Source organism: Gymnodraco acuticeps, unplaced genomic scaffold, assembly GCF_902827175.1.
Source record: "Gymnodraco acuticeps unplaced genomic scaffold, fGymAcu1.1, whole genome shotgun sequence".
NCBI lineage: Eukaryota > Metazoa > Chordata > Actinopteri > Perciformes > Bathydraconidae > Gymnodraco > Gymnodraco acuticeps.
In genome coordinates, this window is record NW_022990966.1 from 3,518,153 (window position 1) to 3,529,915 (window position 11,763).

An 11,763-nucleotide genomic window follows, 5' to 3' on the forward strand; every position below is an offset into this window, starting at 1 on the left:
GCTGTGAAAACCCAGCAGACTGTCTTTGAGACGTTTAAAGTGTGTGCAAGCGCTCCAAACTCCCTTCAATCTAAACAATTAGGGTTTTCTTTTGTAAAATATGAGTTTTTCCTTTGTTTTCTGTCAAATCTCTGATGTCACATAACCCTGTGTGATGTCTCAAGCAGGAACCCATGCGAAAACGAGCTTAATGTGATTTTCTTTGCACCTTTAATGTATGTATTTAATCGTAATTCTGCTTTCTTGTCTTTGTAAATATGTATGTTTTTTCAGTTGTTGTGACTTTTTTGTTTTTGATTGACTAAAGTTCTCATAATTCCTGACAATTATATGAATATATATATGAAATACTTCAGTAATTGTTTCCCAGTCGGTGTAAAGCGAACCAAAATGAATTACAGAGGAAATTATAATGGATCGACCATGTTTTATCTTTTTTTAATAAAAAATATGAAACTTGTTTAATTAATTTCATGAATCTCTTACGACTATATTTACATGTGAAGAATCTTGGTTTGACATGAGGAAGCTTTTCAACGTTTATGAGTTTTCAGTAAGACGATCAAAGGTACTTTTAAGGACACAAATATATGAAAATCAGTTTATCCATCAGTACATGTCAAATTTAGCAGGAATATGCCACCCTTTCCCCTGATTGTAGTAGGAGTGTCTCTGTGACCCTCAGGAGTTCACCAGCAGTGAAAGTGGTCGTCTGCAGATATAAGAGCCTGCAGAAACGACCAGAACAAACCAAGACTTTTCTTTCAGGGATCATTTATTTATTTGTTGGCTTGAGAAATGTGTTTCTAAAGAGTTTTGTCTCGCTGCCCACGATGAAGGGTTCAGATGTTTCCTTCAGAGCAGGACACTGGTGGGAAGACTATGTTTCTTCTCCACTGATGAAGACTGTTCAGAGTTTCTGAGTGAGACTCTGATGGAGGAAGCCTTGTCTGAGTGGAGCATTATTCAAATGTGAAAATAAAATGTCCACTTAAAATTGTAATGAAGATTATTTTTCACTCAACACTTATTAAACCTATACATTTAAAATGGAAATACACATCAATACATTCATCCTTTTCCACCTCTGGAAACGTTTAAAGTGCACCTATCATGCTATTTTTAGGCAATAGGTCTCAGATATATAAAAATATATAAAAAACATGTCTATGAAGTGTTTGACTCAAAATACCAAACAGATCACCCATTCTAGCCATGCTTCATATCCCTCTATTTCACTTCCTGTTTCAAAATGGCTGATTTGGGGTATAAAGCTTTAAAAAAAAAGATTTAAAAAAAAGGAGGCGGCTGAGCTCATGCGGGAGATTCTACCGGCAGATTATGCGGTGATGAAATGCCATATCATGGATTATCAAGGATTATTTCTGAAACAGTATGGAGCTCAAAGGCTTTCTCTCTTGCTGGTTATACCACAAGGTGAGTTCCTTTTTATTTCCTGCTTCTTCACACACATGCTCTGTGCCGTACAGGTTAGCGATGCTAATGTAAACATGCACCGATCATATTACGTCCAAAACAGTCGGGCATTGTTTCTGATAGCAACTTCCCCTTTAAATTGAAATGTAGTTTTCACATTTGAATAATGCTCCACTCAGACAAGGCTTCCTCCATCAGAGTCTCACTCAGAAACTCTGAACAGTCTTCAACAGTGGTGAAGAAACACAGTTTTCCCATCAGTTTCCTGCTCTGAAGGAAACATCTGAACACTTCATCGTGGGCAGCGAGGCCAAACTCTTTAGAAACACATTTCCCAAGTCAACAACTACAGAAATAATCCCTGAAAGAAAAGTCTTGGGTTGTTCTGGATGTTTCTCAGGGTCTTATGTCTGCAGACGACCACTTTCACTGCTGGTGTTAGACTTTTCTGTTTGCTGTATGTATGAATCCGAGGAAGCTCATACTGTATTCAGGTAGAACTAAACCTTCCCTCAGCCATACTGTAAACATCTTATTTCCCATAAAGGCTCCACTTTATAAAATGCGATTGCACTCATGTGGTTGTTGTGGTGTCAGCCTGGTACAGTTTCACTTTCACATCTATTAACTCTGGTTATGATGCAAGTGTGTGCAGCAACTGTTTAGAAACTTGGCTCATGTTGTGCAAAGTTGCACTACAGCTCGACCAAGACAGTTCTTGTGTCATTATGGAAAGATTTTTTTTTTTTTATTTGAAGTGAAAAGGTTATGTTTGACAGAAAGCATCAAAGCAGTTCCTCTTCTTCTTGACATGTTTGTATTGCATCATTGTGAGATTATCACTTTTTCTTTTCAGTGAATATGTTATGACAGAAAAACCCAAAACACTTCCTCTTCTTTTTGAATATCTTTCCTTATAAATGTACAATACATGAAAAAAGAAACAAAAGACATCCACAGAAGTCTTTAAATACTAATTATTTCCTTTATTTTGTATAATGTTTCTTCATGCGGAAGTAAAACAGCAAAACAGGGATTCGTGAGCACACTACTTTGGTTCTGACTGAAATAAATTGACATATACATTTCCAATCAAATGTATGTAACCCATAGGATGAACCCAACTGATTTTGGTCACCTCTTGACTTTTCCCCCTAGTGCCACTACGTCATACAAATCAACAACTTCAGATGCATTGGTTCAATGAATAATAATATTACCATCTGTTTGCATAGTAACAAGTAAACTTGTACTTTGTATATTTGTATTATATTGTATGTAACATGCAAGAAACCACACCGCTCTTTTATGAATTGGCTTCTGCCTTCTCTGTTTTCTAAGGAATTGAAACCTTCTTGGTTTATTTTTAGTATTTAAATGCAGCTTGTGACATGTGCTATACAGTGAGATGTTTTGAAAAGTTAACTTTTATAGTAAAAGTATTGTTGATTTGTGCCTTGGCGAGATGAGATAGGCAGTAATAGAGTTCAACGTGAATTTGTGGAGGATAATCATTGAGTAATTGTTTTAGTGTTGATAGTTAAATCCAAATGCTGAAGATGACATCTGATCATGGGCGTCGCCTGGGTGGGGTAGGCATCCGGGCTTTTTCTTTAGCCCCGGACAAATTCTCCCTCAATAATATAATACATTAACCGTACTTTACCTAGAGGATGGTAGAATTGTAATTTCCCGTGTTCAGTGAATGCAACAGAGGCAACCACCAGACCAATCCGAGAGTTGCATGGAAATAAACGTGTTTTATTCTCCTCTGTGACAGTGTTTAAACTTTAAACTTTCAGCCGCGGACGCGGAGTTTATGAAGATGGACATTAGACATTTTTTTAATAAAAAATACGGCAATTCTCAAGTGGTGGCTCACACAACAACCCCAGAGCCACCACCTGAGCCAGGTGAACAAGGTATGTAAATGTCAGTAAACTTACAAGTTATGTCAACATGTAAGCAAAGCATAAATTATAGCTACGTTGACGTTACTTTGAATCGCGGGGGTAAGCTAAACCGTTAGCAAGTAGCTATAGCTAGCCAGATATATTAAATAAACACTTTGTCATAAAATCTAAATGTTGTGTTTTTTAGCGTTACCTGGTGATTTCAAAGAAAGCTCTCTGGGAAATGTTGACTTAATGAAAGCTTTAGCGCAAGTTCAATAAGGAAGACCTAACTCGAGTCACTCACACGTCACTCTATGGCTCCCTTCCCCCCTCATTAAATATGAGGGCGTCACGCCTCAGCAGCCAATCGCTGCACATGCCAAATGCCTTAAATACCTGCTCTTCCTCCCTGTCAGTTGTCATTGCAGATGATCACACGCAATGGTAGTTGCAATACAATACTGCTTCTCGTGAGAAAAACCGTAAGAAACAAAGCTCAAGATGTCCAACTCGGACAATTCGGAACACGAACCTTCTCTGGAAGTCTCCGATCCCGGTTCGGCTCCCCACAGCGGCTTATCAACAGAGGAAGACTTCCTCATCGCCCGGCTCCTGCAGCAGGGCTTTCCCACAGCCCCAGGCCTCACTCTCTCTCAGCGGCGATAGCTCTCGGACCAGGTCTCCAGCGTAGCTCCCCAGTCCGGGGCAGCAGCTCCAGCCAGCTTCCCAGAGAGCAGGACGAGGCCGCAGCCGCGGAGGTAAAAAAGGGCAGGAAGTCGAGCCCTCCAGGATCCCGTCCCTCTCCAAAAAATCCACCCCTTCTCAGGCTCGCCAGTCCGGGAGCGTCACACACCCCTATGGAGAGTAGCGCGGCCGGCTCCCTGCAATCCCTGGCTAGCTCCATGATAGCTATCGATGCTCGCCTCCAGGCTCTGGAAGACTCCGCCACAGGAGCTTCAACTTCCGTTGCACTCAGGTACTAGTTTTAACGAAAACGTTTGCACTCGACCCTTACACAGGGTTGGGTCGTAACGGAATACATGTAACGGTGTTACGTAATCGGAAGAAAAAGAAAGAAAAAAAAAATCAGTACATTCAGCTGGCGTTACATTTGAAAAAACGAGTAAACTGAGTGCAGTTACTTTCGTAAACCTGAAGTGAATACTTATTGGAATTATTGGTGGAAAGTTTCCTCACAATGTAATATTCATTACCGGCAGAACCGTGTGCACAGCGCTGCAGCGTATCTGCGAGCGAGAGATGCAGCGTGTCCGTGAGGCCCCGCCCCGCACGCAGATGAGAGAGAGAGAGAGTTCTCTTTCAAAACATATTGGAAGGTAGAAACGGAGATGTTTAGATAAAACGTGGAAGATAACGTTTATGTAGCATTTATTTATTGTCGAAATGATGACATTCATAACGGGATCAAATCTAACTGAATGGCCTGCTGCTGCCGAATGCATGGGGCAAGTAACTGGGAAAAGTTTTAAAAGTGATTACATCGTTTCAGATAATAAATAATAACGATAATGTATTCTATTTAGGGGCACCTTTCAAAGCACCCAAGGACACCTTACAATGCATACACTTTTCCAAGGAAAGGTTTTAAGACAGTACAAAGAATGCAGTCTGGGTGAGTTTTTCTTTTTATGTACGGTGCAGATGAGAGAGCTGTCAAGAATGACACTAAAATGTTGTGTTCGTGCTCTTCATAAGCCATTAAAACAGTAAAATACGTGTCTCCCGTTCACCAAAACATACCCATCTGTTATGGAAAAGAAAGTATTCTAAAGAGAAAGAAGAGGAAAAGATAAAAAGAAGATGAAAAGGAGAAAAGAAAAGATAAAAAGAAGAGGAGGGAGGAAGAAAAAGAAGAGGAAAGGAAGTATTCTAAAAGTAACCTGCCACCGGTACCGGCGGGATCGTGGTTAGTTTCCGATGCGCAGAAGAAAAATCTGGCCCACCCTATATTTTACAGGCCCACCCTAAAGTACATTTCTGCCTACGCTACTGGTCCGCACAGCAGCAACAACCAATCACATGAATCTCTTGCCCCCGACACACAAAGCAATAGCAATGTTAAAACTAAGTAAACTGGAAAAAAATAAAAATAAATCCCCAACAGGCGAAAACCTACCAGTTTCACCCACTGTCTCTGCCTCCTCCCTCCATGCCTCGCTCCTCTGGTTTGTATCCCGGTAGACGAACAGAGACTGATCATACAGCACCGGGTGATTCACTACCGCCATAATGAATTTTCCCTCACATTTTTGGAATATGAGGAATTACCTGCGTAGTCTCTCCCAACATACACGCGGTCTGATTGGCTAGCGCTGTACCGGCAGATTTGCATAAACGGGATTTCATTGGCTGACGCTTCTGCCGAGGCGCCAAAAGTTGAACGTTGCTCAACTTTTTGAAGCGAGCAACGCCAGCAAACGCTCCACGTCGCTTCCCAAAATACAGTTCTACTAAAAGTGACGTCACCCCATTCAAAGTGAATGGGCAGAAGCATTTGGAAGCTGTAACGCACGCCACCGTGTGGACGGGCCGTCACAGTGGCTCTGCGCCAGAAACATCAACACATTAAAAAAAAAAAAAAAAAAAAAAACATTCTGGAATATCACCCCTCCACTCCCATTAACATCCCTCAGCCAGCAGCTGCGCTATCTACAGATTCCGTGTTTGTTGACTATCTCCCGTCAGGGCTCTCCCAAGGCTTCAGGGTAGGGGTCCTCCCATCTCCCACAGTGACTTTCGTAGCAAGAAACTTACAGTCAGCCGCTAAAGAACCCAACATAGTTTCCCAGCTCATCGACAAAGAACTTCTCAAAGGACATATAATCGGTCCTTTTAGCTCCTCCCCCTTCTCAGTGTTCCGTTCAAATCCCATCGGAATAGCCACACGTAAATAAAAGGCTGATTTTCGATCTGTCCGCTCCCTGCTCCGGCCCATTCTGCAGCGCCAATAGCATCATCCCTCCAGATCAGTTCTCCCTTCACCATGCCTCAGTGGATAATGCAATAAAGATGATCAAGTTCACAGGGCACGGAGCTCGGCTCTCCAAAGCGGACATTACCGATGCCTTCAAATCATCCCCATTCATCCGTCTCAGTGGAACTTGTTCGGTATTAAGTGGGAGTCCAAACTCTATCTTCGCGTTCGCACGACCTTCGGGTGCAGAAGCAGCCCCCGCATCTTCAATTCCTTCTCGGAAGCGCTCTATTGGATCCTGCTGAACATCGTCAGAATCCCCTCCGTCCTTCACCTACCGGACGACTTCCTCCCCATAAACCCGCCACAGGACAGCTCAGGGATCTCACTGGCCAAGCTTAAACACTGCTTCAGGAGTGAGGTGTCCCTCTCTCCAAAGAGAAAACGTTAGGTCCCGTCACACGCAGTTCTTAGGCATCATCCTCGACTCCATAGACATGAAGGCGTCTCTCCCCTCCGACAAATCGCAGCGCATCCAGGACATCACCAAGTCATACTGCGAGCAACAAGTTATCACAAAACAACAGTTGCTCTCCCTTCTCGGACACCTCAACTTCGCCATGCACGTCATCCCCCAGGGGCGCTCGTTCATCTCCCGCCTCCTGGACGCAGCATCAGCGGTCGACAACCTCCATGACTGCGTTTTCCTAGACGAAGGCTGCCGTTCAGACCTTCGGTTCTGGTCCCTCCTGCTCGCCCACTGGAACGGAATTACTTTATTTTACGATGGCCTCGTGCGTTCCTCTGACTCAATGAGGTCTTCACGGATGCCGCCCATCCATGGGTTTTGGGGGGTTTCTTCCAGGGAGAGTGGTTCGCAGGGTCATGGCCCCGTCAATTCCTACCTCAACCAAGTTCTCACTAAATCCAGCCTATCACCCATATCATACCCGGGGCATTCCTTCAGGATAGGTGCAGCCACCTCTGCTGCTAATCAAGGTCTCTCTACCTCATCCCTACAACAACTAGGACGGTGGTCCTCCTCCACCTTCACAACCTTCATTCGTCCGGACATCAGCGCCGTACGGGCTCCCCAAAGATCTCTCAGACCCTAACTATGGTAGTTATACATATAACTGGTGGTGGCTCAAACACATTCACAAGTATACATGTCTCACTAAGGTTCCCGATATTCAAAACTGCATTCCTGTCTTAATTCCGCGGGCCCCGCCCACAGGGAATAATGTCTCGTCTCACGCCGCAACTACAGGTAACGGGCTTCATCTCCGGCACACAGGTATTTCATTCCCAGGCCTTGCTCAAACGCATCAGTGTAAAATGTATTTCCTGCAGTCCGCGTGGACTCGGGCCACCGTACACTCCGGTGTCAGTTACAAAACAAAGGAAATAAAGAAAGAGTAAATATATATATATATATATATATATATATATATATATATAGCCTGCGAAGTCAGGCGTGGCGGAAGGCCACCGTACACTTCGGTGCCAGTTACAAAACAAAGGAAAATAAATGAAGAGTAAAGAAAAAAAAATATATATATATATATATAGCCTGCGAAGTCAGGCGTGGCGGAAGGCCACCGTACACTTCGGTGTCGTAGCGGAAGGCTACCGTACACTTCGGTGTCAGTTACAAAACAAAGAGTAAAGAAAAAAGATACATATATATATATATATATATATAGCCTGCGAAGTCAGGCGTGGCGGAAGGCCACCGTACACTTCGGTGACGTAGCAGAAGGCTACCGTACACTTCGGTGTCAGTTACAAAACAAAGGAAAGAGTAAAGAAAAGATATATATATATATATATATATATAACCTGCGAAGTCAGGCGTGGCGGAAGGCCACCGTACACTTCGGTGTCGTAGCGGAAGGCTACCGTACACTTCGGTGTCAGTAACAAAACAAGGAAAGAGTAAAGAAAAGATATATATATATATATATATATATATAACCTGCGAAGTCAGGCGTGGCGGAAGGCCACCGTACACTTCGGTGTCAGTTACAAAACAAAGGAAAAAGAATAAAGAGAAATATATATATATATATATATATATATAGCCTGCGAAGTCAGGCTATATATATATATATATAGCCTGCGAAGTCAGGCGTGGCGGAAGGCCACCGTACACTTCGGTGTCGTAGCGGAAGGCTACCGTACACTTCGGTGTCGTGGACGTTGGGCCACCGTTACAAAACGAAACCGCTCGCTCCTCGGCGTAGTCAAGCCCTGCTGGCCAGGCATGCGACCCGCAGGTCGTTTTCAGATAAGACCGGCACTGATTTCGGCAGTCAGAGTCTCAGCATGACCAGTAAGCTCCGGCAGTGATTCCGGCACAGTGTCGCTCATATACGTGTTAATCTATTATCTCTCCTCCCCAGATCACCAGTCACCCCACAAGGTAAGCAACTCAGTTCATCTCAGTATTCATACTTCACTGGTTTTGGGGATTTCATCGGAGCGGTGCTTTCCCTCCTGAATGATTATCCTGCAAACCGGGGGCCTAATCGCCAAACACCATTACATTCTCCTGTTGTACTATCATGGCAATCATTTCATTCATATGACGTGTAAACAATAAATATGTAATTCTTACATCACGTCTCTCCGGTTTGAAATGAAAGCTTTAGCGCAAGTTCAATAAGGAAGACCTAACTCGAGTCACTCACACGTCACTCTATGGCTCCCTTCCCCCCTCATTAAATATGAGGGCGTCACGCCTCAGCAGCCAATCGCTGCACATGCCAAATGCCTTAAATACCTGCTCTTCCTCCCTGTCAGTTGTCATTGCAGATGATCACACGCAACCCGCCTCCACCCCTCTCGCCTCCCGTCTCCTTCAGGACAAAGCTAAACCTTCCTCCTTCAGACTGGTCTCACCTACTCATCACCACCACCAGTGTCTAGACCCCGGGGATTTCATCGGAGCGGTGCTTTCCCTCCTGAATGATTATCCTGCAAACCGGGGGCCTAATCGCCAAACACCATTACATTCTCCTGTTGTACTATCATGGCAATCATTTCATTCATATGACGTGTAAACAATAAATATGTAATTCTTACATCACGTCTCTCCGGTTTGAACTGTCAGTGTTCGACATGAAGCTAGAAGCTACCTTACATTACACAGTTGATCCGGAGTCCTGTCAGTGAAAGTGTTTCATAGTTAGCTTAGCTAAGCATCAACCTAGCACTGACATATATGGATGTTATGTGACGGTATTTCTGAGGAAAAGTCAGCTGAAATGGTGGCATAGTTGCCACTGCTTTACGTGTCAACAGCATGTTTGAACGTATTTGCAGCAGTAAATGTGGCTGTTTGGCCACTGACGTTGCCATAACAACACCTGAATTTAAATGTGCAACCTCTTTTTGTGACAGATTTTTGCATGAAATTATAATTCTTCTGATTGATATTCCTATTGACAGCTAGTTTCTATGTGTACATTATGAGATGGACAGCCAGCTAACAAGCTTTCAGATCAAAGCCAATCCAGTGGGGCTCCTGAAAGGGGGCAAGGGACACTATGCTCCCAAATATTAAGCCTTGACCCCCATCTTAAAATTGATATGATCACAAAATGATCTGCATTGTCGGAGGCCTTTTTTCCTCATTATCCTGTCAAATTGTACAGCTTTCCTTAGTTTTGAATGCAGAAAGATGACTATATTAGAGTATCAAGTGAAAATGACTATATTAAAGTATGAAGTGAATATATTAAGTGAATTACTCAAACTGCATTTGTATAGGAATGATTATGTCCTATTGGCAGATAACTACTCTAACAGTGATATCTACAAGAGATGTACATTTAACTATTTTCAATTGGTTAGTATTAAATTTTGTGACAGTGTGGTGACACTCATTTTAATGAAGACAAATTTGTGTATCTTGAAATTCATTTATTTGACGGAGCTGGAAACTGATTGACTTACATACTTGTTTGTAATTACCTACACAGTCATCACAGATGAGCCAAACAGAGTAGAGGATGAAGAAAGGAGAACAGGAGAAAGGGACACACAAGAAGGAGAAACAACAGACAAGAACGACAATGGAGACAACAATGAACAGGAACACCAGAACAGACAAGAGTCAATGGGTAACATGACTGATTTAGGGACTGCAGATACAGGGCCAAGGCAAGTGAGACATCACTGCTTTCCATCCAGCATGTTTGGCCAGCAAAAGAGATCATTTCAACCGCAAACAGCAAGTGATGAAGGATTATTATTTCCTCCTTCCATCCCTTTTTTCTGTTTAATCTGATTACTAACAACTTCTAATAATTTGACATAGTTTATGATTTAATTGGAAAATAAAGTGTTTTTAAATAATAAACCCGTTTCTGATTCTGATTCTTTGATTTTTGTTGACATATGGGTGTTGAGAGATGTATCCATATCTCTTAATGTTGCTCTCAAAGTGCACAAGATTGATGCTTTTAACTTCAACATTTAAAAAAATTCTTCCTGGGGGACCCCAGAGGAGGTGAGTTCCCTCAAAATAGCACTTTATCTCTGCTTATGTAACTCCGGTGTAGTGTCCCCTCGGCAACAGATCACTCGGAGCTGGTGATTACTTTCCTGCATTTCAATGGACAGCATAAAAGGACACGTGAGCTGGGGTCTGGTGCTCAGATTAGCTATTGATGATCACGTTGATAAATCATATAAAACCAATCACACAAAAACATGTTGCTGTGACTGTGAGCATTAAACAATTAACATTAAACTAAACAAACACAACAGTACGTTATTGTCCTTATAAAATAAAAACATACATTTTGTCCACCGAGATAATACAGGCACCTTACCCTCAAGAAATCCTCACGTGCTATGAGAATCTCCCACAATCCATTGCCGTAACAAAGCTAATGCAGACACACGTTTGTGACACCAGATGGCGCAATTGTGTATGTGCGTGTGGGGAGCAGTGGCGGTTCTAGACCAATTTGACTGGGGGGGGGGCAGTTATTTTCTGAGGGGGGCACAATAAATGCAGGACGAAAAAGAGAACTAGACAGTATGAAGTAATTGCGCATAAGAAAACAATGCAATACAGTTATTGGTATTTGTTTCAGTACACTTATTTATTTCAGATAGATCTTATAGTTATTACTGTTAGCTTCAGCTTAAGTTATAATGCAATGTTTGCACTAACACTATATTTATATAAAAATAAAGGCAATGAACAGTTACATCTCTACTTTACATAAGGGTGTCTGCACAATCTCACATTACAGCAACAAAATCCTGCGGTTTTTGGCAAACCGAGTACCAGAAAATATACATTTAAGACAAAAAAAAAAAAGACTTTTCATTGTTAGGGGGGCTACAGGGGGTCAGAGGTCAGTGTTAGGGGGGCACCGGCCCCCCTAGAACCGCCCCTGGTGGGGAGTCTTGCAGTAGAAAATTCGACTGTAGCGCCGCCACTGTGGGCTAAGCCCCGAATGTTTCCAGGTCCAGGCA

General features: G+C 42.8%; 2 non-coding genes across 2 annotated transcripts; one reads left to right on the top strand and one right to left on the bottom strand.

Annotated features, from left to right (window-relative positions):
* The first annotated feature begins 752 nt into the window (after positions 1-752).
* Positions 753-959, top strand: LOC117558947. The gene has a single exon (XR_004570895.1). It is a non-coding gene; the product is annotated as a small nucleolar RNA U3 (small nucleolar RNA).
* Positions 960-1,607: 648 nt separating this feature from the next.
* LOC117558946 lies at positions 1,608-1,814 on the bottom strand. The gene has a single exon (XR_004570894.1). It is a non-coding gene; the product is annotated as a small nucleolar RNA U3 (small nucleolar RNA).
* Positions 1,815-11,763: the final 9,949 nt, after the last annotated feature.